The sequence below is a fragment of the Schistocerca cancellata genome, unplaced genomic scaffold, assembly GCF_023864275.1.
Source record: "Schistocerca cancellata isolate TAMUIC-IGC-003103 unplaced genomic scaffold, iqSchCanc2.1 HiC_scaffold_1143, whole genome shotgun sequence".
Taxonomy (NCBI): domain Eukaryota; kingdom Metazoa; phylum Arthropoda; class Insecta; order Orthoptera; family Acrididae; genus Schistocerca; species Schistocerca cancellata.
In genome coordinates this window covers 1,937,558-1,944,211 of record NW_026047142.1, presented here as the reverse complement: position 1 = coordinate 1,944,211, position 6,654 = coordinate 1,937,558, and the positions used below count along the sequence as shown (strand labels likewise).

Below are 6,654 nucleotides of genomic sequence, written 5' to 3'. Positions count from 1 at the left end.
CTGGTAGAAAAACAAAATCATCCTTCGACTAAGTATTACAAGTTACACAATGATGTGTTATTTTATCGACGACATCCAAATGCTACTAACTGGTGTGTATGCATTCCCGAAGAGTCTGAACGTAATTTAATTTGGCACACACACTTAGTTTGGGGTCATTATGGGACGAAAAAGTGTTTGGCAAAGCTCAGCACATACTGTTATTTTAGCAATATGAGAAGAAAAATTTACAGGGAACTGAAAACATGTGTCATATGTCAAAAATCAAAACCTCAGAATTTATCCACAAAACAGATTTACATTCTATTTTACCCAGTAAACCCCTGGAAATTCTGTGTACTGACATCAGTGGACCGCATCCAGCAAGCTCTGGAGGCGTCAAATATATCTTAGCTTTTTACGATGTATTTTCTAAACATGTAAAACTTTATGCTTTAAAATCCGCCACTGCAAGTGCTATAATACGAAGATTCTCAAGTGATTACCTGACGCACGTGGGAAAACCTAAAGCAATTCTGTCAGATAATGCAGCATACTACTCTGGGTACAAATGGAGAAATTTCTTGAAGGACAATAACATTAAAAGTATATTTATTTCGAGGTTTAGTCCACAATGTAACGCGACTGAGAGACTTTTCCGAGAATTAAATCGATTCATGAGGACCTATATTTCATCAAAACATACTAATTGGGTGTCCTACCTAAGTCTTTTCGAAGACGTACACAATAACTTAAATATTTACGATACAAATTACACACCTAACGAGATCATGTTCAATTGCAAACAGAACGATCAGTGGATAGAACCATTACCTAAGTTGTCAGACAAGGAAATCACACCTGAACAGAAAATAAAAGAAGTATTGACTACATTGACACATCACGCACAAATACGAAACAAACATCACAGAAACATAATAAAAAGAAAACAAAAATTCGAGGTAGGAATGCTTGTACTACTTCGTACTCATCATAAATCTGTTGCACTCAAACGACGCAACGCTAAGTGGCGTCTGCTATATGAAGGACCTTATATAATTGTTAACATACCGCACCCTGGTGCGTATCTGTTACAACATCGTAGAACTAACAAAATTATTGGGCTATACGCACACCGAGATCTTAGAGCATTTCATGCTGAATAATGTCAAAGTCATACCCATCAAAACATTGCTAAGCAACTCGTTACAACACAGATAATAAGTAGTATAGAAATTTTCATTTCAGCGTTCCAGAGTCGCAGTTGAAGACAGAAGAACTTTTCTTTCAACGCCGCGGCTCCACCGAGAAGACTGAATATTAAAGTAAAATTTATGATTACGTAGCAGTGAATGATATATTAATTTTTCACGGAACATTTGTGACTGTAGGTACCACTGACTTGGTATGACACCTGACGAACTGACAGACGTCATCTGTGAAGCGATCTTTTACTTTGAGAAATAGATTAGACGCACATCTCTCAACACGAAAAGCATCTACCAGTAGTCAAGGCCACACAGACACTCTACACACACGCACAAAACGCGAGGAATCGAACATTTTCTCTCTCTTACTATTTTGAATATTTATTGAGTAGTGAAAACGCCTGGTCTTGCCTACTGATGTAATGAATGTTGTGTCTAACCTATCTTAATTTCAGGTGACATCACAAAACCGATAAAGAGGACGTAAATATCTGCAATTCATGTAATCAAATGTGACACAATGTAATAACCTATAGCGATGTAATGATGATGTAAACATGTTTATGTGCAACTGTATTATGTTTATACTAAGAAAATATGTGACGTGTGTATGTATAATTACTTTTTTTTTTTTAACTGATGTATCATGTAAAAATTTGAACAAAACGAATGCCAAAAAGACATTGCATAGTGAACCTCTGTTCACGGACATTAACGAACATTACTAACTCTGCAACTACGCAGAAACCTATGTGAAGGAAACGGTTAATGCCATTCATTATGCATCGTACCTATGTAAACGCGATGAACGATTTCCTTGATTAATAACTACGAACATTTAGGTGAGCTATATTCAGCAAAAAACTGAAAATGTGAAGTGCATAATTCGTGCATCGTCTAGTGACATTACTACAGTACCTAACTTCAAGATGTTAACTGGATTAAATGGACACAAAATGCCTGTCCAGAAAACAACACGACGGGTGGAAGAATTTTGGTTGGAACTTCAGGGAATGAAATGTTCTCGAAATGTGACGGACACTCTTACCTGGACTGTCCTAGGATCGACGCCAGCTATGTGCCGTCCGAGGTTCTACAACCAAGCTTCCACGGAATGTAAAAAACGAACTGCACGTGGACCAATTACTCGGCGGGTCACGTCTGATCTGTAATAAGCAATGCTTTTACTCACAACGAACTGCATCACAACGACTATAATGAAAATAGGAAATGGACACGCTTATGTATTAATCACGTTGTTATACAACGATGTTACTGTGATCAAAAAACTTTACCACGACGATACTAACCTGTAAAAAATTATTGTGCAGCAGATGAATATGAACTGTGATAACGACACGATGTGTATAGGTCAACGCACCTGAAACATACGGACATTTTTCTTTGAAGTATTTCAAAACAATACTATGTAACTAAGAACATTCAACAATCTAAGTTGTATTGTGTTATAACGAATATTGTAAATTTAAAACTAAGTTACCTGTCATAGAATGTAGTCTTCATATGTAATCTTGGTTGAATATTTTCTTGGTGCAACGACTGAGAGACGCGCGCACACGAACAATATGAACTGCAATACTGTGCCACGTGATCTAACTGTACGATATAACGGCAGTGCCGGAGTCACACAGACGCTTCTGCGCATGCGCGCACTCTATCTGCCAACATAAGAACTTTTACGGCGCACCCGCGTCATTCAAATTTTGTATATAATGAGTATAATGTGGGTCATGTAAATAGTTGTAGATAACTTAGATTTTCTTGTGTCTTTAGATGAATTGCTCGCCTGCAGGTGTGTCCTTTCGCCTCGCAATTCAGGGGGCAATATAAAGGCACATTTGCATGCCGAGCGTGAGTTTCCTCGGAAACGCGAAATATTAATTAAATAAATAATCAGTGACAAATAAATAAAGCCTATGGCACAGAACTGCAGCGCTGTGTCGCTGATAAAACAAAAGCACAATTACGTTACTCATATGTTGGATTAAGAAAGGAGAGCTCTGGTTGAAGTGGTGCGAGAAGCACGTATTTTATTTTATTGTCTGGCACACCGCCATATTTCATGTTATAGAAAATTACTGCGAGTTGCAACCACACTAGGCACTCGATTCTGTAAAGAATTTATATTTATAAAAGTAAGTAGGATTATGAACTGTAGGCTTATTCATTGAATATATCTGATTTAACTAACAGTGTAACTTTTTTATGTTTAGTAGACAATCACCTCTGTACGACGTTTTGGCATGGCTGGCAAATTATTGTAATATTGAGATTTAGATTATGAGTCCGCACCTACCGCAGCAGTCTTTGGAAATGATTTAACTACGAAGTCCGATTATTTCAATTTTATTTCACGGTCAACTACGAGTAACATTGCCTTTACGAAAAAGCCATTGTCAAGCGTCTGATACCGAATAATTATCCAGATAAGCAAATATCAATTACAATTACAATCACCATCATACAGAATAATTAACATTAAAATAATTAATATTTTATTTGATTTGATTTTATTTATTTTATACTATGACGTCTCCTTCTAAATCAGGAAAATTTCTATGGAAACGACAGGATTATCTTCCGGGATACGCCTATCTCCTTTCCGATTCACTATTCTTATTTTACTGCATTCCTCGCGCTCACACATTGACGAATAAACACAGGAATTGCGTCCCTATGAAAAACTATGTATTCCATGACGTCACCTTCTAAATCGAGGAACGTTTCTATGGAAACGACAGGATTTTCTTTTGGGATACGCCTATCTCCTTTCCGATGCACTATTCCTTCTTTACTGCATTCCTCACGACCTCTCATTGACGAATAAACACAGAAATTGCGTCCCTATGAAAAACTATGGATTCTATGACGTCTCCTTCTAAATCAGGGAAATTTCTATGGAAACGACAAGATTATCTTCTGGGATGCGCCTATCACCTTTCCGATTCACTATTCCTTCTTTACTGCATTCCTCGCGCCAAAACATGGACGAATAAACACAGAAATTGCGTCCCTATGAAAAACTATGAATTCTATGACGTCTCCTTATAAATCGAGGAACCTTTCTATGGAAATGACAGGATTTTATTTTGGGGTACGACTATCTCCTTTCCGATGCGCTATTCCTTCTTTACTGCATTCCTCGCGCCCTCACATTGACGAATAATCACAGAAATTGCATCCCTATGAAAAAACTATGGATTTTATAACGCCTCCTTCTAAATCGAGAAACGCTTCTATGGAAAAGACAGGATTTTCTTTTGGGATACGACTATCTCCTTTCCGATTCACTATTCCTTCTTTACTGCATTCCTCGCGCCCACACATTGACGAATAAACACAGGAAATGCGTCCCTATGAAAAACTATGTATTCCATGACCTCACCTTCTAAATCGAAGAAAGTTTCTATGGAAACGACAGGATTTTCTTTTGGGATACGACTATCTCCTTTCCGATGCACTATTCATTCTTTACTGCGTTCCTCGCGCCCTCACATTGACGAATAAACACAGAAATTGCGTCACTATGAAAAACTATGGATTCCATGACGTCTCCTTCTAAATCGAGATACGTTTCTATGGAAACGACAGGTTTTCTTTTGGGATACGGCTATCACCTTTCCAATGCACTATTCCTTCTTTACTGCATTCCTCGCGCCCACACATGGACGAACAAACACAGAAATTGCGTCCCTATGAAAAACTATGGATTCCATGACGTCTCCTTCTAAATCGAGATACGTTTCTATGGAAACGACATGATTTTCATTTGGGATACGACTATCTCCTTCCGATGCACTATTTCTTCTTTACTGCATTCCTCGCGCCCTCACATTGACGAATAAACACAGAAATTGCGTCCCTATGAAAAACTATGGATTCTGTGACGTCTCCTTCTAAATCAGGGAAATTTCTATGGAAACGACAGGATTTTCTTTTGGATACGCCTATCTCCTTTCCGATGCACTATTCCTTCTTTACTGCATTCCTCGCGCCCTCACATTGACGAATAAACACAGAAATTGCGTCCCTATGATAAACTATGGATTTTATGACGTCTCCTTGTAAATCGAGGAACGTTTCTATGGAAACGACAGGATTCTCTTTTGGGATACGACTATCTCCTTCCCATCCACTATTCCTTCTTTACTGCGTTCCTCGCGCCCTCACAATGACGAAAAAACACAGAAATTGCGTCCCTATGAAAAAACTATTGATTCTATGACGTCTCCTTCTGAATCGAGTAACGTTTCTATGGAAACGAAAGGATTTTCTTTTGGGATACGACTATCTCCTTGCGATGCACTATTCCTTATTTACTGCATTCCTCGCGCCCTCACATTGACGAATAAACACAGAAATTGCGTCCCTATGAAAAACTATGGATTATATGACGTCTCCTTCTAAATCAGGGAAATTTCTATGGAAACGACAGGATTATCTTCTGGGATACGCCTATCTCCTTTCCGATTCATTATTCCTTCTTTACTGCATTCCTCGTACCCACACGTTGACGAATAAACACAGGAATTGCGTCCCTATGAAAAACTATGTATTCCATGACGTCAGCTTCTAAATCGAGGAGCGTTTCTATGGAAACGACAGGATTTTCTTTTGGGTTACGCCTATCTCCTTTCCGATGCACTATTCCTTCTTTACTGCATTCCTCGCGCCCTCACATTGACGAATAAACACAGAAGTTGCGTCCCTATGAAAAACTATGGATTCTATGACGTCTCCTTCTAAATCAGGGAAATTTCTATGGAAACGACAGGATTATCTTCTGGGATACGCCTATCTACTTTCCGATTCACTATTCCTTCTTTATTGCATTCGTCGCGCCCACACATTGACGAATAAACACAGGAATTGAGTCCCTATGAAAAACTATGTATTCCATGACGTCACCTTCAAAATCGAGGAACGTATCTATTGAAACGACAGGATTTTCTTTTGGGATACGTATATCTCCTTTCCGATGCATTATTCCTTCTTTAATGGCATTCCTCGCGCCCTCACATTGACTAATAAACGCAGAAATTGTGTCCCTAAGAAAAACTATGGATTCTATGACGACTCCTTCTAAATCGAGGTACGTTTCTATGGTAACGTCTGGATTGTCTTTTGGGATACGGCTATCTCCTTTCCGATGCACTATTCCTTCTTTACTGCATTTCTCGCGCCCTCACATTGACGAATAAACACAGAAATTGCGTCCCTATGAAAAACTATGGATTCTATGACGTCTCCTTCTAAATCGAGGAACGTTTCTATGGAAACGATAGGATCTTTCTTTGGGATACGACTATTTCCTTTCCGATGCACTAGTCCTTCTTTACTGCATTCCACGCGCCCTCACATTGACGAATAAACACAGAAATTGCGTCCCTGTGAAAAACAATGGATTCTATGACGACTCCTTCTAAATCGAGGAACGTTTCTATGG

At 38.7% G+C, this 6,654-nt stretch overlaps 1 long non-coding RNA gene across 1 annotated transcript; it reads right to left on the bottom strand.

Annotated features, from left to right (window-relative positions):
- Positions 1-2,173: 2,173 nt before the first annotated feature.
- LOC126159438 (uncharacterized) lies at positions 2,174-2,789 on the bottom strand. Its single transcript, XR_007534303.1, has 3 exons — positions 2,689-2,789; positions 2,498-2,568; positions 2,174-2,353 (listed from the first exon to the last, which is right to left on the bottom strand). It is a non-coding gene; the product is annotated as an uncharacterized LOC126159438 (long non-coding RNA).
- Positions 2,790-6,654: the final 3,865 nt, after the last annotated feature.